Raw genomic sequence first — 24,052 nt, 5'->3', positions numbered from 1 at the left:
CACAAGGGTTCTGATATTAATAACAAACAGCTTTGTTTCTAAACCATTGAAATTTTTATGACAGCATATTTAAACAGGGGATTGTTTAAAAGCTTTCATAATACTAAGCTGCTAACATTTTTTTACAATATCTCCTGAGTTTTTCCATGATTGGGATTCTCTAAAAGCAGCCCTGCTGTACCAGCACAGCAGTATGCTCAGCTAATCATAAGCATCAAGAATATTTTCAAATTCTCCCTTGTAGAATTTGTTCTTGTTTTGTTTGTTTTAATGAATCATTCTCAGTGTCCTTGCCAATGCTTATTTTTAGTGTCTCATGATCTGGGAATTGATATAATGAATACTAAAGCTTATTTTCCTTGCATACTAAGGTAGTTAGGAGAACTTGCTCTAGAAATTAAAAGTTTTTCATGTAATTGCTCTGCTTCTGGAAAGCCACTTAGAGCATGACTGCAAATCTCTATATGGACAATCTGCATTGTATTTTCTGCATTGGGTGATATTTTCATGGTGGAAATAGAAGTGATATGGAGATATAAGAGTGCTACATCTTGTAGGGAACCCAAATCCGGTGCTTCGTGACAACTTAGAGGCGTGGGATGGGGAGGGAAGTGGAGAGGGGTTTAAGAGGAAGGGGGCATATATATATATATATATATTTCTATGGATGATTGTTATGTTGATATATGGCATAAACTGTCCTCATATTTTAAAGTAATCATCCTCTAATTAAAAAAGGAGTGCTGTCTCTATATTCCATACGTATCTGACCTATGGAACAATAATTATTGAGGAAAGGTGTAAGTGGCCTCCATTTATGAATAAAAGAGATGAACTAACTATTTGTGGTCACAGTTTACTTAGAGAAGATTGTTATGTTTCTTGCCATCAAAGTAATTCAACAAGTAAATATGGTGATTGTTATTAAAATTTGTTTTGATATCTCACTTATTCCTTCACTCAGCGAGTATTTATTGAGGATTTTCCCCAATGTATAGCCATGAGGCTAAGCACTGGAGACACAATGAATAACAAAACATACATGGTTTTTATATAGAGCTTCTGGGCTAATGGTGGTGGGGGCAAAATATAAAGAAACATGTTCTTATGAGCTTAACAGTGGAAAATTTCTTTGGTTCACTTATTTAAAGAAGTGATAATTTAATGGGAAGGTAAGAGTTAAGGGGGAGTTTCCTATGTAGCATTAGTGGTAAAGAACCCACCTACCAATGCAGGAGACATAAGAGAGACAGAGAGATGTGGGTTTGATCCCTGGCTCAGGAAGATCCCCTGGAGGAGGGCAAGACAACCCACTCCAGTGTTCTTGCCTGGAGAATACCATAGACAGGGGAGCCTAGTGGGCTATCATCCATAGTGTTGCAAAGAGTCCAACATGACTGAAGGAGCTCAGCATGCACACAAGAGTTGAGAGGAAAGAAAAACCCTTTCTGGGAGGAGAAATCATTTATATAAGGGACCTTAGTGGCAAGAAAGTGTAAGGCTTGAGAAGAGGGTGTGGACCTGAGAGGCAAGATAGAGATAAGGCTGAAGAAGATGGAAGCCAGGTCATGCATAGGCTTCATTTTCACATTAAGACATTTTATATCTTTTGTAAGAAAAAAGATATAAAGCACTACAGACTTCTATAAGAGGAGGTAACATAAACAGACTTACATTTTGAAGTCATCACCCTGCCTGTGTTTCTGAACTATAGATATTCATCTAAATCTAAATGCTATGCTTATTTATTTTTATATGTTTCATTTTCTTTTTAATTTTTACTTTTTCCCCAGACATACATCTGTTTTCTTCCTTGATCTTTTAAATGATCAAACTTATTTGTCATTTTGTTGAATCCCCTATTTTAAAATTTAGAAGGTCACATATTTTAGTCTTGAGATAGTCATCTCAAATTGACTCAGTCACAAAGAACCACATGAACTTTTCTAGGGACAAAATGGCTCTACATGATACTGCTTTGACATTTGATTAACTGTTATTTTTCCCCGTTTGGCTGTTAGTGATATTTGAAACATTTTACAGATTTGCTCTTTGTAATAACATCCTGTCCATCAGTTAGTTTCAATGCCGAGATTTCTGAGCACAGCTCCTACTAACATCAACAACAGTTCTGGGAACCAGTTCAAGAACAGGCTTGGCTCAGAGTCTGAAGTGGTCTATAGAGGTGACTTCATCTACTTTTTCAGTTTGATAGATATGGACTATTCTTAGAATCGTTTACAGAAGATATCACTATGAGTAAGATCTAATGAAAAGAATATTTTATATTTACATGCCCACTGCATACAGGGTGTTAATGTCTCACCTACTTTTCCCCCAATATAAATCTTTACCCATATGTATTTTTTATATAAATATGTATCATGAGATATTTCAGAAAATGAACCTAAAATGCCTTATTTGAGATTTATTCCACTTGCTGAGGAGAAGGCAATTGTAACCCACTTCAGTACTCTTGCCTGGAAAATCCCATGGATAGAGGAGCCTGGTAGGCTCCGAAGAATCGGACCAACTGAGAGATTTCATTTTCACTTTCATGCATTGGATAGGAGGAATGGCAACCCACCCTTCATTTCATGAAGGAAATGGCAACCCGCTCTAGTATTCTTGCCTGGAGAATCCCAAGGACAGAGGAGACTCGTAGGCTGCTCTCTATGGGGTCGTACAGAGTTGGACACTACTGAAACGACCTAGCAGCAGCAGCAGCCATTTACTGAGATCCTCAGTTCAGTCCAGTTCAGTTCAGTCGCTCAGGCGTGTCCGACTCTTTGCGACCCCAAGAATCACAGCATGCCAGGCCTCCCTGTCCATCACCAACTCCCGGAGTTCACTCAGACTCACGCCCATCGAGTCAGTGATGCCATCCAGCCATCTCATCCTCTGTCGTCCCCTTGTCCTCCTGCCCCCAATCCCTCCCAGCATCAGGGTCTTTTCCAATGAGTCAACTCTTCGCATGAGGTGGCCAAAGTATTGGAGTTTCAGCTTCATCATCAGTCCTTGCAATGAACACCCAGGACTGATCTCCTTTAGGATGGACTGGTTGGATCTTCTGGCAGTCCAAGGGACTCTCAAGAGTCTTCTCCAACACCACAGTTCAAAAGCACCAATTTTTCGGCGCTCAGCTTTCTTCACAGTACAACTCTCACGTCCATGCATGACCACTGGAAAAACCATAGCCTTGACCAGATGGACCTTAGCTGGCAAAGTAATGTCTCTGCTTTTTAAATGCTATCTAGGTTGGTCATAACTTTCCTTCCAAGGAGTAAGCGTCTTTTAATTTCATGGCTGCAGTCACCATCCACAGAGATTTTGGAGTAAAAAAAAAAATAAAGTCTGATACTGTTTCCACTGTCTCCCCATCTATTTCCCATTAGGTAATGGGACCAGATGCCATGATCTTAGTATCCTGAACGTTAAACTTTAAGCCAATTTTTTCCACTCTCCTCTCACTTTCATCAAGAGGCTTTTCAGTTTCTCTTCACTCTCTGCCATAAGGGTGGTGTCATCTGCATATCTGAGGTTATTGATATTTCTCCCAGCAATCTTGATTCCAGCCTGTGTTTCTTCCAGCCCAACATTTCCCATGATGTACTCTGCATGTAAGTTAAATAAGCAGGGTGACAATACACAGGCTTGACGTACTCTTTTTCCTATTTGGAACCAGTCTGTTGTTCCATGTCCAGTTCTAACTGTTGCTTCCTGACCTGCATACAGGTATCTCAAGAGGCAGGCCAGATGGTCTGGTATTCCCATCTCTTTCAGAATTTTCCACGGTTTATTGTGATCCACACAGTCAAAGGCTTTGGCGTAGTCAGTAAAGCAGAAAGATATGTTTTTCTGGAACTCTCTTGCTTTTTTGATGATCCAGTGGATACTGGCAATTTGATCTCTGGTTCCTCTGCCTTTTCTAAAACCAGCTTGAACATCTGGAATTTCTTGAAATTTCATGTATTGATGAAGCCTGGCTTGGAGAATTTTGAGCATTACTTTACTAGTGTGTGAGATGAGTGTAATTGTGCGGTTGTTTGAGCATTCTTTGGGATTGCCTTTCTTAGGGATTGGAATGAAAACTGACCTTTTCCAGTCCTGTGGCCACTGCTGAGTTGTCCAAATTTGCTGGCATGTTGAGTACAGCACGTTCACAGCATCATCTATCAGGATTTGAAATAGCTCAACTGGAATTCCACCACATCCACTAGCTTTGTTCGCAGTGATGCTTTCTAAACTCACTTGACTTCACATTCCAGGATGTCTGGCTCTAGGTGAGTGATCACACCACTGTGATTATCTGGCTTGTGAAGATCTTTTTTGTACAGTTCTTATGTATATTCCTGCCACCTCTTCTTAATACCTTCTGCTTCTGTTAGGTCCATACCATTTCTGAACATTATCGAACACTTCTTTGCCTGAAATGTTCCCTTGGTATCTCTAATTTTCTTGAAGAGATCTCTTGTCTTTCCCATTCTGTTGTTTTCCTCTATTTCTTTGCATTAATCACCGAGGAAGGCTTTTTATCTCTCCTTGCTATTCTTTGGAACTCTGCATTCAAATGGGAAGATCTCTCCTTTTCTCCTTTGCTTTTTGCTTCTCTTCTTTTCACAGCTATTTGTAAGGCCTCCTCAGACAACCATATTGTCTTTTTGCATTTCTTTTCCATGGGTATAGTCTTGACCCTGTCTCCTGTACAATGTCATGAACCTCCATCCATAGTTCATCAGCCTCTCTGTCTATCATATCTAGTCCCTTAAATCTATTTCTCACTTCCACTGTACAGTCATAAGGGATTTCATTTAGGTCATACGTGAATGGTCTATTGGTTTTCCCTACTTTCTTCAGTTTCAGTCTGAATTTGGCAATAAGCAGTTCATGATCTGAGCCACAGTCACCTCCTGGCCTTTTTTTTTTTTTTTTTTTCTGACTGTATAGAGCTTCTCCATCTTTGGCTGCAAAGAATATGATCAATCTGATCTTGGTGTTGACCATCTGGTGATGTCCATGTGTAGAGTCTTCTCTTGTGTTGTTGGAAGAGGCTCTTTGCTATGACCAGTGCATTCTCTTGGCAAAACTCTATTAGCCTTTGCCCTGCTTCATTCTGTACTCCAAGGTCAAATTTGCCTGTTACTCCAGGTGTTTCTTGACTTCCAACTTATGCATTCCAGTCCCCTATAATGAAAAGGACATCTTTTTTGGGTGTTAGTTCTAAAAGGTCTTGTAGGTCTTCATAGAACTGTTCAACTTCAGCTTCTTCAGCGTTACTGGTTGGGGCATAGACTTGGATTACCATGATATTGAATGGTTTGCCTTGGAAACGAGCAGAGATCATTCTGTCGTTTTTGAGATTGCATCCAAGTACTGCATTTCAGACTCTTTTGCTGACCATGATGGCTACTCCATTTCTTCTAAGGGATTCCTGCCCACAGTAGTAGATGTAATGGTCATCTGAGTTAAATTCACCCATTCCAGTTCATTGTAGTTCACTGATTCCTAGAATGTCAAAATTCACTCTTGCCATCTCCTGTTTGACCACTTCCAATTTGCCTTGATTCATAGACCTAACATTTCAGGTTTCTATACAATATTGCTCTTTATAGCATCAGACCTTGCTTCTATCACCAGTCCCATCCACAACTGGGTGTTGTTTTTGCTTTGGCTCCATCCCTTCATTCTTTCTTGAGTTATTTCTCCACTGATCTCCAGTAGCATATTGGGCACCTACCCACTTGGGAGTTCCTCTTTCAGTATCCTATCATTTTGCCTTCCCATACTGTTCATGGGGTTCTCAAGGCAAGAATACTGAAGTGGTTTGCCATTCCCTTCTCCAGTGGACCACATTCTGTCAGACCTCTCCACCATGACCCGACTGTCTTGGGTGGCCCCACATGGCATGGCTTAGTTTCATTGAGTTAGACAGGACTGTGGTCCTGTGATCAGATTGGCTAGTTTTCTGTGATTATGGTTTTTGTGTGTCTGCCCTCTGATGCCCTCTACAACACCTACTGTCTTACTTGGGTTTCTCTTACCTCAGGCGTGAGGTATCTCTTCATGGCTGCTCCAGCAAAGCACTTCCACTGCTCCTTACCTTGGAGGAGGGGTATCTTCTTACCGCCGCCTCTCCTGACCTTGAACGTGGAGTAGATCCTCTCAGCCCCCCTGCGCCCCGCAGCAGCTGCTCCTTTGTCAAAGTCCATGTCAACCCAACTCTTTTTTTGAAACTGATTTAAGTGTTTGCCACTCTTTTTTTTCTATATCAGCTGTATTCCTGTTTTTTTTCTTAATAACCATACAGGATGACACATTCTCACTTGGAAGACTGTGTCCTCTATGAAGTTGTTTTTTTCCCCTCTTGATTTATAAAAATACTTTGTTCTCCATATCTGTGTCCCCAACCATCAATACTTACTGTCTTCAATGAGTGCTTATTGAATGCATGACAGGAGGTGAGAACATCAATGAAGGAAAAAGTGAATAGTGGGTCTTGAGAAATTAGTGTGCCCATATTAAGGAAAAAAAAAATCATGTGCAAGTGTCACTTATCATTGATTAGTGAGTATAGTAATTGTATACAAGTAGATGGATTAAAGAAACACTTGGGAATATGCAAAACTTTCTATATGTGTTTCATAGAAGAAAGAGTATACAAAAACAAAAATAAAATAAATAATTTTCCATCTTGTTGTCACTGTAACCCTAAAATAACTTTTAAAATATAAGGAGTCTTCAATAGTGAACATTTAGTGGCATAAAAATGTGATTCCCTTTCCATCCATCTCACCCTATCCTCCCCTCTCCCTATGACCATAAGTCTATTCTTTATGCCTGTTTCTCCACTGCTGTCCTGTAAATAAATTCTTCGGTATCATTATTCTAGATTCTGTATATATGTGTTAGAATGCAATATTTGTCTTTGCTTTCCTGACTCACTTAACTCTGTATAATAGGCTCTATGTGCATCCATTTCATCAGAACTGACTCAAATGTGTTCCTTTTCATGGCTGAGTAATATTCAGTTGTGTATATGTACCACAATTTTTTATCCATTATCAATCTAGAGGGGTGGGATGAGGAGGGAGATGAGAGGGAGGTTCACAAAGGATGGGATATATGTATACCTATGGCTGATTCATATTGAGGTTTGACAGAAAACAACAAAATTCTGTAAAGCAATTATCCTTCATTAAAAAAGTAAATTGAGGAGCCATAAAAAAGTAAATTAAAAAAAAAACAAAACAAACAAACAAAAAAAAAACCCTATGATTCCCTGGTTTGAATTTCTAGTGAGATGATGTTTTCAAATTGTGGTGCTGGAGAAGACTCTAGAAAGTTCCTTGGAGAGCAAAGCGATCAAACCAGTCAATCTTGAAGGAAATCAACCCTGAATATTCATTGGAAAGATTGATGCTGAGGCTGAAATTCCAATATTTGGCCACCTGATGCAAAGGACTGACTCATTGAAAAGAACCTTATGCTGGGAAAGATTGAGGGCAAGAGGAGAAGCGGGAAGCAGAGGACGAAATGGTTATATAACATCACTGACTCAATGGACATGAGTTCCAGGAGATGGTGAAGGACAGAGAAGCCTGGCATGCTGCAGTCCATGGCGTCTCAAACTTGGACACGACTTAGTGACTGAACAAAAACAACAACACAAACATATTTTTATACCAAGCTACTTACAAAAAAAAAACAACTGAGTAATCAAAATGAAGTCCCAAACTCAGACACTGTGAGATAAATGAATAGACCTGGGGGGGAAAAAAAAGACAAAAAAAGAGTAAGTTTAAAGTCTCTGACCTTAAAATGACAAGTTTTCCTAAACTCTATGCCACTTCTCTTTTAGTCATCTTGCTACTCTTTTCTCAGATGAAGTTTCACAGGAATTGCAATTATTTCACCTGTCCCACTTCCTCCACTGCCACTCCTTTCCCACACTTCAGAGTGATAAACTATGTCAGCTCACTAATCCATCTTTTTGTCCACATCAAATTTGCATATTTGGTACACCTGGTTTCAGAATTCAGGTTCATTTAGGTGGAGTCCAGGAGCTACAGACAGCTGGAGTGAGGTTAAGCCTTCCCGGAACAAACTTTTATAAAATTTCAACTGGAAACGTTTCCACAATTAGCTGGCACCATAAAGGATCATGCTCCTTTGGTTAAGAGTTGAGTGGATTATCTCCAACTCTATCCTTTCCCTGGTGACTTATTCGGTAAAGAATCTACCTGCAAGCAGGAGACCAGACTTCAACCTCTGGGTCAGGAAGATCCCCTTGAGAAGGAAATGGCAACCCACTCCAGTTTTCTTGCCTGGGAAATTAAATGGAAGGAAGAATCTGGCTGGCTACTGTCCAAGGGGTCACAAGAGTCAGACACGACTTAGCAACTAAACCACCACCACCTACCCCCAACATTAAAGAAGTATGCTATGGGGCTGAGTAAAGTAGTGAAAGAAAAAGAAACAGAAATATTACCTTTCTTATAAATGTTGGGTCACAGTTAGGCCTTCATGTGGATTTTCACCCCTGCATGCAGCAACTATTTATTTGGCCAAGATAACCACAAGTCGTTAAATTGGTTTGAAGTGACCCTTGACACTTCAAAGCAACTTAAAGCCAGAAAAAGAAGACAGAAAATTCTGCACAAAGTTGGAAATTAAGAAATATGGCAGTAGCTGTTTGTAAGGGGTCATTTCCTACATCTGTTTTGTGGCCTTGGTGAGATTTGCTTGGTTAGGGAAAAGGGAAGGAAGGGAAATTTTATGTGGGAAAGGGAACTGGAGATTAACGCAGCTAGTGGCAGCAGCTGTGAGTATGGCTTTTTTGGGGATGAACCAGCCTCATCCACAGATCTTCCTGGTTGGATGAACAGCAGCACTGCCAGTGGGAAGCCAACTGAGTATAAGACTAAGGAGTTGCTCAGGCTGAACCAAGTGGACTACCAGAAGCAGGAGTTGGGTATTCTAAACCAAGACAGGCTCTAGAATGTCTTACTGTGTCTTTGAAATTATCTCATGGTTTCAATACCCACATGCTTCTGATCCAGATTTGATGCATTGTGGAGGGCAAAACTATTGTGATCCTATTCTGTGATGTCCTATCCACTCAAGGTTACTGAAGTTGACCGTAGTTTGCAGTGTGGATGTTGGTCTAGGCAAGGGTATTTTGGTATTTCATGGCCAAGTGGTCCATGACATGCTTCACCTGTGTCTCTTTATTGACACTGATCTCCAATCTGACAGATTGTTGTCCAGGTTGTTCATCTTGGGAAGATTTGAGTTGGAATAAAATTTCATTCTAGTAAAATACATCACCTTTATCCAACTAATCTTCAAGAATTTCTGTTTACTGACAGGGATTTTGAGGAATCCATCCATGTATGACTGTTTTGGTTGCTATCACCTTGATTGTGCTACATGTCCAGGACCTTATGAATGGCAACAGTAAATGACATTGAGGAAGGTCTCATTGATAGAGCAACAGAATGATATTTTCTGAGCCAGGAGAAGATGATCTTGGTACATAACTCCTTGGAAAATAATCCCTCGTGGATGTCAACACAAATCCCATTAGGTAGCTCTCCATAATGAGGCATGAGTACAGTGAGTGGGTCTGGAGGTGCTTCTTCTGATCCTAAGAATACAATCAAAATATCCTTTCAGCATCAGTTACAAGGGGGCATTAGGATAAAGTTGTTATTTGTATATGAATGGAAACCTGAATATTTTGTTGAATCTCAAATTTACAAGCTAATGAATCTTTTTCCCTAATGTTTTATCTGCTTCTTGATGTTCCAGGAGCTTAAAACTTATCTCTAGTTGTTTAGGCTTACTCCTAGAAGAAATACAAATTACATGCTTTTCTGGAAAAATTCAGAAAACTAACAATTCTATTACTGTGGCTGGGATAAACTAACCCAGTTTTGTAAACTTTTATATTAGTGAAAGCAAAGTAAAGAGTTTATTTTCTACCATGGTTTGATTCACATTCACATAAAAAATTGAAAATTTCCGAGATATTTCTCTTATTATATGTTATATACTCTAACTTTTTTTGTCTTTCTCAATAAAATATTGGCTGTACCTTGTGAAGTTAATTCCATTATCCAGTAATGGATCATGTTGTCCAGCTAGAAAAGGAGTGCTGTAACAGGAACCATATAGAAATGACACTTGGTTTGTATTGTCCTTTTTTTTTTTTAATGCCCTCCCACATAATGGCATTTCCAAAAAAGCCTTCCCTTTGTATTGCCTTAAGCAAAACTACATGGTCACTTGTGTTTTCCTTCTGTCTGATACAAATCTTTGCAGATGTTCACTGTATAGTGTTATTTAAGCTCAGTTGCCTGGTTTCTAAAATATGCTTGTGTACAAGATTACTTATTTTTGTTTGTGCTGTTTTCTCAGAGAAAATCATTAAATGACCACCTAACACTTAGGAAAAAAGAAGCAAAATGTTAATTCCAAACAATAAAATATGGTGAAATATCTAGGAAGTATCAGTCATAGAGGACATCACTGAGAGAAATGGCAAATTTCAAAAAAATGTTAATTACATGATGATACCCACATTAGATTTCCTGATAATGGTAATTATATAATATTTTTATAGGAGAATATCCTTGTTCTTGAAAAATACATACTGAAGTATTTTAGGATAAAGGTGTATCATGTCTGCAATTTTCTCTCAAAAGGCAAATGATTCAGAAAAATTATGTATGAGAATGTGTTCATGCAAAAAAAAAAAAAGAATCATGAAATGATAAACAAGTAATCCAAAAAGGTTAACCCTTGTTTAGTTCAAACATATATTGGGGCTCTTTATACTATTCTAAAGCGTTTTTGACATGACTTCAAAATAAAAAACTAAATAAAAACATATATACTGCTAAATAACCTGTAGTTCATAGAATAAGTGGCAGCGAAAGTTAAAAAATATATTTTAGTCTGAATGATAAAAACATTAATTGTTACATGTAGTTAAAAAGAACATAGAGAGAGATTTTCAACTTTAAATGCAAAGCCTGAGACAGCCTCTAAAGAAGTAGAAAAAGAATACTCACCTTTCCCCCAAATATGCACAATTGAAGGAATCAAATAATAAAGAAAATAAAACAGAAATTAAAGAGTATGAACAAACTATAGAGGATGAACAAAGTCAAAAGTTGTTTCTTTGAAAAGTCAAATAAAATTGACAAACTTCTGCTAAGATTTATCTAGTAAGAAAGAGAAGACATGATAAGCAAGTCAGAAATGAAGGGGGAGATCACTAGAGATGTTTCAGACTAAATAATAAGAGCAAACCGTTGACATGAAAAAATCTCCAAAGCAGTAAATGAACAAGTATATTTATGTTTACCAAACTTTTCTGTAGTGAGTTAGGAGAAAACCCTGAATTTATTTTATGAAGCGTGTAAAAATTTCATTTCAAAATATGATGACAAACAATACCATCATGAAAAATTACAAGTGAAACACATTTATGGGCTTAGATACATACCTCTTAAATGAAATACTAGAGGAATGAATGCAGGTATATGTAAAAGTACTCTATATAATCAACAGCTTGGGTTATCCAGGAGATTAAAGAAAACGTTATCAATCTGAAGAGTGGTATCTGGGAGTTACCTACCTCATTGCAACTTGAAATAATTTCTTTTGATATTAGGAAAAAGACAAATTGTCTACTCTCATTACTCTGTTTAACATTGTGCTGGAGGAGGTCTTAGACTGGATACTAAGGTAAGAAAAAAAAATGGAAGAAAGAAACCTATTGTCATTAGTATAGCATGATTATCTACATGACAAATCCAAGAAAATAATCGACCTAATATGGAGGCTTAAGGGTTCTGGACACAAAATAATATCAAATAATCAGTTTTTTGTTTTGTTTTGTTTTGTTTCTTTCTTGAGCACTGCATGGCGTGCAGAACTTTTCCCACCAGAAACTGACCTGTGCCCCCTGCAGTGGAAGTGTGTAGTCTTAACCACTTGACTGCCAGGAAAATCGCAATTGTCTTTTCAAATATGAGGGGATGGAGAAAAAGAGCACAATTTGCAATCTTGGCTCATGGCACCCTTCCAGAGCAGTGGTTTTATCTTACATTACCTACCTCCTAACTTGCAGAAGCGTCAGCAGAAACTGAGGCAGCCTTCTTAGACCACAAGATGGGAACTGTGTGCTGTGAATGGCAGAGCAGCTAGATAGGAAGTATGGAGGTTCCTTCTGAAAATATGAAATCAGCATCTGCAATATGTTTTTTTATGGGAAAGAGACTTCTACTTCTATTATTTTTAAGTCAGAACTATTGTGTACTTTGCTATCAGATGAAAATCAGTTTTTACTAGGAAAAATTAGCAGAAAAGAAGTTTTAAAATACATTGCTGAAGAACCTGGAAAATAGTCTGGGTGAAGGAATGGTCTATAGAAGCTATGAGGTCTTTAAGACAAAGTCTTTTAAAGTATAACTATTCTCTGATTAGGAAAACTGTTAACTTTGAAATTAAAAATATAGCTCTATTTTCTATTGCTGTAACTCTGAGTATATCTATGTATATTGTGAGAATACACAATCTTAAATAGTATACTGAAGGATTTATAATAGTTAAATCTTTAGTTACTGTGATTGATATCTATGCCCAGGTGGATAGAGAGATAAGATTGAACCTTACAACTGGAGAAGAGTACCACTCCTTTAGTCCTCAGGGACACAGAAATGAAGCTAGAGGCCTCATCAGGACTTCTGAAGCATTTACTCTCAGCCTATAGCAATTTGGTGTTGAGTGTGTGTTGTGTTTAAGAGTGCCCCTGTGTGTGCATGCATACAAGTGAATTGTTTATTCCAAAAAGACATATGGTTAATTTCGCCTAAGTCAATCCTAAAGGAAATCAATCCTGATTATTCATTGGAAGGACTGATGTTGAACCTGAAGCTCCAATACTTTGGCCATATGATGCAAAGAGCCAAATCATTAGAAAAGACCCTGACCCTGGGACAGATTAAGGGCAGGAGGAGAAAGGGATGTCAGAGGGCAAGATGGTTGAATGGCATCACAAACTCAATGGACATGAGTTTGAGCAAGTTCCGGGAGATGGTGAAGGACATTGAAGACTGGTGTGTTCAGTCCATGGGTTTGCCAAGAGTCTGATATGATTGAGGAACTGAACAACAACAATAACAATGGAAATGTAATTCGTCAAATTGGAAGAGGTGGCAAATTATGTTTTGCTTCCTTCCAGCATTTTCAGGATTTCTTCTTAGTTTCTGTTTTTTGTGTATAACATATCAGTAGCTGTCTCACCATCAAACCAGTAGCTTACATGTCTATGAGTGCTATAAGGAAACCTTTACATTGAGCCAATAATGCACAGAGGAAAACCTTTGCATTTAGACTGTATTTCAAGTTTTCAAATAGTTACATCATATTTTTAACTTGGGGCAAATGATTTAGTCTGCTCAAACCTCAACCAATCATTAATAAAATAAAGATATCTCCCATCCATACTCCAAAGTAGGAGAAACAGAGAACATTCTGAAGTTAAAAAATATTGGTCTGAATCTTGATTTTGTCATTATATATCAGCATTTTCTAAACCTCATCATTCTCATTTGTCAAAATGGTAATAAGCATATATATAATGTAATTTTTAATTAATGCAAAATGTGTTAATTCAGGAGAAAGAGTATAGCACTAGACCTCCTCATATGAGTAGATCTTTAAAAAAAACACTTTATTTTATTAGTTTATTCTCATTTAGGATTGTATGGAATGTCAAATGAGATAATGAGAACATATTTTATATTTTTAAAAGTCACTGACAATTATAGAGTAACCCAGTCTTATGTAACTACCTGTAGAAAGATCACCTCTCTTGATACTGTTTAGAATATACTTCTTAGTCCACAATTGTTACTATCAAGAGTGAGCTATGTGTAAGGCACAAGTACTACCTTACATAAATTATGCCTTTTCAAATATGTGATTGGTTATTTTAATATAACATGCTAAAATGAGCTTGAACTTTACATCTTGGGCAAAATTCATAAAATTCAAATGATTCATGTGTTCATATAAGCTTTTTCTATGTTCAAACACTAATTTGAAAAATATTGAGTGAGCCTTAATATTCATGATAAAAAATTCTCAGGTGGACTAAAACCTATTCAAGCCAAATGTAAAAATTAGATCAGTTAAGAAATCATTTGTTATCTTCCCTTAGTGAGCTTATGCTATACACCAATAATAAAATATTCAATGCCACGTCTTCTTAGAGAGAGATTTAAGAAGAAAATTATATATTTCACTAAAAACAAAACTTGTTCTTTTTAAGGTTATTTGCAAATTTATTTTAAGATTAGACCTCAATTACAGGAAAAAAAATTATTAAAAATTCAAACATATGGAGGCTAAATAACACGCTTCTGAATAACCAACAAATCATAGAGGAAATCAAAAAAGAAATCAAAATATGCATAGAAATGAATGAAAATGAAAACACAACAACCCAAAACCTATGGGACACTGTAAAAGCAGTGTTAAAGGGAAGGTTCATAGCAGTACAGAATTACCTCAAGAAACAAGAAAAAAGTCAAATAAATAACCTAACTCTACAGTTAAAGCAACTAGAGAAGGAAGAAATGAGGAACCCCAGGGCTAGTGGAAGGAAAGAAATCTTAAAAATTAGGGCAGAAATAAATGCAAAAGAAACTAAAGAAACCTATGTTCATCAGTGATATTGGCCTGTAGTTTTCTTTTTTTGTGGCATCTTTGTCTGGTTTTGGAATTAGGGTGATGGTGGCCTCATAGAATGAGTTTGGAAGTTTTCCTTCTTCTGCAATTTTCTGGAAGAGTTTGAGTAAGATAGGTGTTAGCTCTTCTCTAAATTTTTGGTAGAATTCAGCTGTGAAGCCATCTGGTCCTGGGCTTTTGTTTGCTGGAAGATTTCTGATTACAGTTTCGATTTCCTTGCTTGTGATGACTCTGTTAAGATCTTCTATTTCTTCCTGGTTCAGTTTTGGAAAGTTATACTTTTCTAAGAATTTGTCCATTTCATCCAAGTTGTCCATTTTATTGGCATAGAGCTGCTGGTAGTAGTCTCTTATGATCCTTTGTATTTCAGTGTTGTCTGTTGTGATCTCACCCTTTTCATTTCTTATTTTGTTAATTTGGTTCTTCTCTCTTTGTTTCTTAATGAGTCTTGCTAATGGTTCCTTAACAAAATTCTAGCAAACAGAATCCAACAACATATTAAAAAAATCATACACCATGACCAAGTGGGCTTTATCCCAGGAATGCAAGGATTCTTTAATATCCGCAAATCAATCAATGTAATACACCACATTAACAAATTGAAAGATAAAAACCATATGATTATCTCAATAGATGCAGAGAAAGCCTTTGACAAAATTCAACACTCATTTATGATTAAAACTCTCCAGAAAGCAGGAATAGAAGGAACATACCTCAACATAAGAAAAGCTATATATGACAAACCCACAGCAAGCATCACCCTCAATGGTGAAAAATTGAAAGCATTTCCTCTGAAATCAGGAACAAGACAAGGATGCCCACTCTCACCACTACTATTCAACATAGTGTTGGAAGTTTTGGCCACAGCAATCAGAGCAGAAAAAGACATAAAAGGAATCCAGATAGGAAAAGAAGAAGTGAAACTCTCGCTGTTTGCAGATGACATGATCCTCTACATAGAAAACCCTAAAGACTCTTCCAGAAAATTACTAGAGCTAATCAATGAATATAGTAAAGTTGCAGGATATAAAATTAACACACAGAAATCCCTTGCATTCCTATACACTAACAATGAAAAAACAGAAAGAGAAATTAAGGAAACAATACCATTCACCATTGCAACAAAAAGAATAAAATACTTAGGAGTATATCTACCTAAAGAAACAAAAGACCTATACATAGAAAACTATAAAACACTGATGAAAGAAATCAAAGAGGACACAAACAGATGGAGAAACATACCGTGTTCATGGATTGGAAGAATCAATATTGTCAAAATGGCTATTCTACCCAAAGCAATCTATAGATTCAATGCAATCCCTATCAAGCTACCAACGGTATTTTTCACAGAACTAGAACAAATAATTTCACAATTTGTATGGAAATACAAAAAACCTCGAATAGCCAAAGTAATCTTGAGAAAGAAGAATGGAACTGGAGGAATCAACCTGCCTGACTTCAGACTCTACTACAAAGCCACAGTCATCAAGACAGTATGGTACTGGCACAAAGACAGAAATATAGATCAATGGAACAGAATAGAAAGCCCAGAGATAAATCCACGAACCTATGGACACCTCATCTTTGACAAAGGAGGCAAGGATATACAATGGAAAAAAGACAATCTCTTTAACAAGTGGTGCTGGGAAAACTGGTCAACCACTTGTAAAAGAATGAAACTAGAACACTTTCTAACACCATACACAAAAATAAACTCAAAATGGATTAAAGATCTAAATGTAAGACCAGAAACTATAAAACTCCTAGAGGAGAACATAGGCAAAACACTCTCCGACATAAATCACAGCAAGATCTTCTATGACCCACCTCCCAGAATATTGGAAATAAAAGCAAAAATAAACAAATGGGACCTAATGAAAATTAAAAGCTTTTGCACAACAAAGGAAACTACAAGTAAGGTGAAAAGACAGCCCTCAGATTGGGAGAAAATAATAACAAATGAGGAAACAGACAAAGGATTAATCTCAAAAATATACAAGCAACTCCTGAAGCTCAATTCCAGAAAAATAAATGACCCAATCAAAAAATGGGCCAAAGAACTAAACAGACATTTCTCCAAAGAAGACATACAGATGGCTAACAAACACATGAAAAGATGCTCAACATCACTCATCATCAGAGAAATGCAAATCAAAACCACAATGAGGTACCATTACACGCCAGTCAGGATGGCTGCTATCCAAAAGTCTACAAGCAATAAATGCTGGAGAGGGTGTGGAGAAAAGGGAACCCTCTTACACTGTTGGTGGGAATGCAAACTAGTACAGCCACTATGGAAAACAGTGTGGAGATTTCTTAAAAAACTGGAAATAGAACTGCCATATGACCCAGCAATACCACTTCTAGGCATACACACTGAGGAATCCAGATCTGAAAGAGACACGTGCACCCCAATGTTCATCGCAGCACTGTTTATAATAGCCAGGACATGGAAGCAACCCAGATGCCCATCAACAGATGAATGGATAAGGAAGCTGTGGTACATATACACCATGGAATATTACTCAGCCGTTAAAAAGAATTCATTTGAATCAGTTCTAATGAGATGGACGAAACTGGAGCCCATTATACAGAGTGAAGTAAGCCAGAAAGATAAAGAACATTACAGTATACTAACACATATATACGGAATTTAGATAGATGGTGGCGATAACCCTATATGCAAAACAGAAAAAGAGACACAGAAGTACAGAACAGACTTTTGAACTCTGGGGGAGAACGTGAGGGTGGGATGTTTTGAAAGAACAGCATGTATACTATCTATGGTGAAACGGACCACCAGCCCAGGTGGGATGCATGAATCAGGTGCTCTTCCCTGGTGCACTGGGAGGACCCTGAGGAGTCGGGTGGGGAGGGAGGTGGGAGGGGGGATCGGGATGGGGAATACGTGTAACTATATGGCTGATTCATGTCAATGTATGACAAAACCCACTGAAATGTTGTAAAGTGATTGGCCTCCAACTAATAAAATAATATTTAAAAAAAATAAAAAAAAAAAAAAAAAAAAAAAAAAAGAATCTAAAGAAACCATAGCAAAAATCAACAAAGCTAAAAGCTGGTTTTTTGAAAGAATAAGCAAAATTGACAAACTATTAGCAAAACTCATTATGAAACAAAGGGAGAAGAAACAAATTAACAAAATTAGAAATGAAAATGGAGAGATCACGACAGACAACAATGAAATACAAAGGATCATAAGAGACTACTACCAGCAGCTCTATGCCAATAAAATGGACAACTTGGATGAAATGGACAAATTCTTAGAAAAGTATAACTTTCCAAAACTGAATAAGAAAGAAATAGAAGATCTTAACAGACCCATCACAAGCAAGGAAATCGAAACTGTAATCAGAAATCTTCCAGCAAACAAAAGCCTAGGACCAGAGGGCTTCACAGCTGAATTCTACCAAAAATTTAGAGAAGAGCTAACACTTATCTTACTCAAACTCTTCCAGAAAATTGCAGAAGAAGGTAAACTTCCAAACTCAATCTACGAGGCCTCCATCACCCTAATTCCAAAACCAGACAAAGATGCCACACACAAAAAAGTAAACCACAGGCCAATATCAGTGATGAACATAGATGTAAAAATCCTTAACAAAATTCTAGCAAACAGAATCCAACAACATATTAAAAAAATCATACACCATGACCAAGTGGGCTTTATCCCAGGAATGAAAGGATTCTTTAATATCCACAAATCAATCAATGTAATACACCACATTAATAAATTGGAAGATAAAAACCATATGATTATCTCAATAGATGCAGAGAAAGCCTTTGACAAAATTCAACACCCATTTATGATTAAAACTCTCCAGAAAGCAGGAATAGAAGGAACATACCTCAACATAATAAAAGTTATATATGACAAACCCACCACAAGCATTACCCTCAATGGTGAAAAATTGAAAGCATTTCCCCTAAAATCAGGAACAAGGCAACTGTGCCCACTCTCACCACTACTATTCAGCATAGTTTTGGAAGTTTTGACCACAGCAATCAGAGCAGAAAAAGAAGTAAAAGGAATCCAGATAGGAAAAGAAGTGAAACTCTCTCTGTTTGCAGATGACATGATCCTTTACATAGAAAACCCTAAAGACTCTACCAGAAAATTACTAGAGCTAATCAACAAATAAAGTAAAGTTGCAGGATATAGAATTAACACACAGAAATCCCTTGCATTCCTATACACTAACAATGAGAAAACAGAAAGAGAAATTAAGGAAACAATACCATTCACCATTGCAACAAAAAGAATAAAATACTTAGGAGTATATCTACCTAAAGAAACAAAAGACCTATACATAGAAATCTATAAAACACTGATGAAAGAAGTTAAAAAGGGCATAAACAGATGGAGAAATATACAGTGTTCATGGATTGGAAGAATCAATATTGTCAAAATGGCTATGCTACCCAAAGCAATCTATAGATTCAATGCAATCTCTATCAAGCTACCGATGGTATTTTTCACAGAACTAGAACAAATAATTTCACAATTTGTATGGAAATACAAAAAACCTCAAATAGCCAAAGTAATCTTGAGAAAGAAAAATGGAACTGGAGGAATCAACCTGCCTGACTTCAGACTATATTACAAAACCACAGTCATCAAGACAGTATGGTACTGGCACAAAGACAGAAATATATCAGTGGAACAGAATAGAAAGCCCAGAGATAAATCCACGAACCTATGGACACCTTATCTTTGACAAAGGAGGCAACGATATACAATGGAAAAAAGAAAGCCTCTTTAACAATTGGTGCTGGGAAAACTGGTCAACCACTTGTAAAAGAATGAAACTAGAACACTTTCTAACACCATAAACAAAAGTCAATTCAAAATGGATTAAAGATCTAAATGTAAGACAAGAAACTATAAAACTCCTAGAGGAGAACATAGGTAAAACACTCTCTGACATAAATCACAACAGGATCCTCTATGATGCCACCTCCCAGAGTATTGGAAATGAAAGCAAAAATAAACAAATGGGATCTAATTAAACTTAAAAGCTTTTGCACAACAAAAGAAACTATAAGCAAGGTGAAAAGACAGCCCTCAGAATGGGAGAAAATAATAACAAACAAAGCAACAGACAAAGGATTAATCTCAAAAATATGCAAGCAACTCCTGAAGCTCAATTCCAGAAAAATAAATGATTGACCCAGTCAAAAAATGGGTCAAAGATCTAAAGAGACATTTCTCCAAAGAAGACACACAGATGGCTAACAAACACATGAAAAGATGCTCAATATCACTCACTATTAGAGAAACGCAAATCAAAACCACAATGAGGTACCATTACATGCCAGTCAAGATGGCTGCTATCCAAAAGTTTACAAGCAATAAATGCTGGAGAGGGTGTGGAGAAAACGGAACCCTCTTACAGTGTTGGTGGGAATGCAAACTAGTACAGCTGCTATGGAGAACAGTGTGGAAATTTCTTAAAAAACTGGAAATAGAACTGCCATAGGACCCAGCAATACCACTTCTGGGCATACACACTGAGGAAACCAGATCTGAAAGAGACATGTGCACCCCAATGTTCATCACAGCACTGTTTATAATAGCCAGGACATGGAAGCAACCTAGATGTCCATCAGCAGACGAATGGATAAAGAAGCTGTGGTACATATACACCATGGAATATTACTCAGACGTTAAAAAGAATTCATTTGAATTAGTTCTAATGAGATGGATGAAACTGTAGCCCACTATACAGAGTGAAGTAAGCCAGAAAGATACAGACCAATACAGTATACTAACGCATATATATGGAATTTAGAAAGATGGTAACGATAACCCTATATGCAAAGCAGAAAAAGAGACCCAGATATACAGAACAGAATTTTGGACTTTGTGGGAGGACGCGAGGGTGGGATATTTCGAGAGAACAACATTGAAACATGTATGTTATTTAGGGTGAATCAGATCGCCAGCCCAGGCTGGATGCATGAGACAAGTGCTCAGGCCTGGTGCACTGAGAAGACCCAGAGGAATCGGGTGGAGAGGGAGGTGGGAGGGGGGATCGGGATGGGGAATACATGTAAATCCATGGCTGAGTAAAGTCAATGTATGACAGAAACCACTACAATATTGTAAATAATTAGCCTCCAACTAATAAAAATAAATGAAAAAAATATATACATAAAAAATATTATTTAAAAAATTCTATAGTGATTGCTCTAAGTAATAAAAAAGTCTCACAATTTTTAAATTTTCAGTGAACCATTTTAAGATTAGATTTTTTAAAATAATTCATCTATTTCTGGATTACATAAAATTGAAATAAGCTAATAATACATTTTAATGTTCATTGTATAAACTCTAAAGTTCTTCCTTCATGTTTCTTTCAATAACCAATTAAAATTAAAGTTTTAGAAGTAAATTAAATACTATAGTATTAGAAGATGTGTGATCATACGTGAATTTGTGCTGGTTCAATTGTTAAGACCCTATGCTTCCACTGCAGGCATCACAGGTTCAATCCTTGATCTGGAAATTAAGATACCACATACTGTGTGGAATAGCCAAAAATAATAATAAATAAATAATAAGATTGGGATTATATAACATAAACTTTCTTTCTAAGCATCTAACATATGATTAGAAAGAATATAGTTAGCTCAATAAGAAGGAAGAAGCTGATTAAAATTTGTGGTATAAGGAACAAAGAGAAATCAGAGATAGATCTGTATTTCATGATGGAAGCTAATTTAATCTGGGCTTTAAAAATTAAGCAAATCTTGATAAATGTTATAAGACAAGACAATCATTTATATTAGGAAAATAATATTAAAATACAGACATAGTATATCTGCTTGCTGAGAAATAAACATTTACCTTTGACATAACTAAAAGATTCATACTGAAGAATAATGAAATGCAATAGCAGACAGAAAAGAAAAAAAAAAGGTGGTCAAGTAATTAGACAGCTTTAAATGGTAGTCAAAAGTAAGTTATTTTTAAAGAATAAGCAGCATATTAGAGCAGGATCAAAATTGCACAACAGGAAGACCCTGAACTCATCCCATCCCATGGCATACCAAAATTACCACCACTTACAAAGTGACTGTCTATGAGAATAATCCAACAGAAAGGCTATTCCACAACTAAAGATACAAAAAGGAGTCTTTATATGATATAGTTAGTAGGGACAGAGATGTGGTCTAGTGAGAACCCACATCCCTGGGTCAGTGATCCACAAATGAGAAAGATGTCATAACTGCAGAGATGTTCTTTACAGAGTAGAGGTTCCAAACCTCACATTAGGCTCTCCAGCTCATGTCCTAAACCAAGAAGATGAGCATTCCAGAATGTCTTTGAGAACCAGTGAGGCTTATGTTAAAGAGAGCTGGAAGCTAAACAGAGATTCTGCTTTTAGAAGGTGTGTACAAAACCTTACACGTTCTGAGTCCCAATGTAGAAGTAATAATCTGAAAGGCACCTAAATGACCTTTTGGTGACCTTGGAGAGTCACCAAAAGTGGCAAGAGACAGCTGGGGTTCTCTCTAGGGACAGAGAGACTGGTTGCAGTTATTTTGGGGATCTTATCCTACTGTACTAATACCATCAACTGCCAAACACCATTTTTAAATCCTCTCTCTAGCCTATTAGCATTAGAGGATTTCCCTGCCTACCAGCAAACCTGCAGCAACCATCTAAGGAAGGGCCTCAAGGCCAGGGGCATAAGGGTTTTCTTGCTTACTAACACACTTATAGTAGCTGGCCCTAACATAAGAGAAGGGTATGTGCACCCCAACCAAATTAAGTGTCATCACTGGAGCATCTAGCTCTGGTGACCAGAGGGAGTGATCTGCAGAGTCTCACAGAATGTTTTCTACATAAAGACACTTCTCCAAGATTGAGAGTCATAACAGACCTACCAAATACATAGAAATACATAAAAATAAAAATAGAGAATTATGCAAAATGAATAGATAGAGAAATTTGTTAGAAAAAAGAAACAAGATAAAATTTCAGAAAAAAAATGAACTAAAAGAAATAGAAATAAACAATCTATTTTATAAAAAGTTAAAAGTAATGACTATAAAGAAGCTCACTAAATAATGGATGATCACAGAATTTCATGAAGAATTAGAAAATATAAATAAATCACCAATCAGATCTGAAATTAAATACAAGAGCTGAAATTAAAAATACACTAGAAGGAAGGCATGACAACCCACTCTAGTATTTTTACCTGGAGAATCTCTATGCACAGAAGAGTCTGCGGGGCTATGGTCCATTGTATCTCACTGAGTCTGACATGACTGAAGCGACTTAGCATGCACAGAGAGAAACAACAATAGGCTAGATGATATAGAAGAGCAGAATAGTGATCTGGAAAACAGTGGAAATCACACAAGCTGAACAGATAAAACAAAAGAAGAATCTAAATAATAATAATAATAGGACCTCCCCTCATGGTCCAGCAGTACAAGGGTTGTGAGTTTGATCCCTGGTCAGGGAGGTAAGATCCTTCATGCCTCACAGCCAAAATAACAAGAACATAAACAGCCGAAGCAATGTTGTAACAAATTCAATAAAAATAGTAAAAATCAAAAACATCAAAAGAACAAAAAATTAATAATTTAAGAAACTTCTAAGGCACCACCAAATGTACTAATATTAACTTTGTAGGGAAAGAGAAGAGACAGAGAATGGGGGGAACACTTATTTGAAGTAATAATAGGTGAAAACCTCCCTAACCTGAGCAACAACACTGAGATCCAGGTCCAGAAGTTCAAAGTCCCATAAAAATGAACACAAAGAGGTCCACACAAAGACATTATAATGAGAATGTCAGAAATTAAAAATAAAGAGTACCTCTTAAAGGCAACAAGAGAAAAACAACTAGCTGCAAACAAGGAAATTCCCATAAAACTAATTAGTTGATCAACTTCTCAGCAGAAATGGTGTAGATTAGAAGGGACTAGCAACCCTTCTAATATAGTATAGTATACTAGTATATATAGTATAGTATAGTATACTAGTATATAGTATACTAGTAATTCAGCACTAGTATAATCAAAGTGTTGAAAGTAAAAATAACCATATAACTAAGAATAACATTACCTGGCAACTTTAACATTGAGAATTGAAGGAGGCACAAAGAATTTTACAGATAAGCAAAATAGTTTATTACCACCAAATTGGCCTTAGAAAAAGAAATGTTTAACGGGATTTCTCTAAGTAGAAAAGAAAAGGTTATGACTAGAAATAAGAAAATCATTAAGAGAAAAATCCCATTGGTAAAGGCAA

Source organism: Muntiacus reevesi, chromosome 11, assembly GCF_963930625.1.
Source record: "Muntiacus reevesi chromosome 11, mMunRee1.1, whole genome shotgun sequence".
NCBI classification, from domain to species: Eukaryota; Metazoa; Chordata; class Mammalia; order Artiodactyla; family Cervidae; genus Muntiacus; species Muntiacus reevesi.
Note: the sequence above shows the minus strand (reverse complement) of the source record.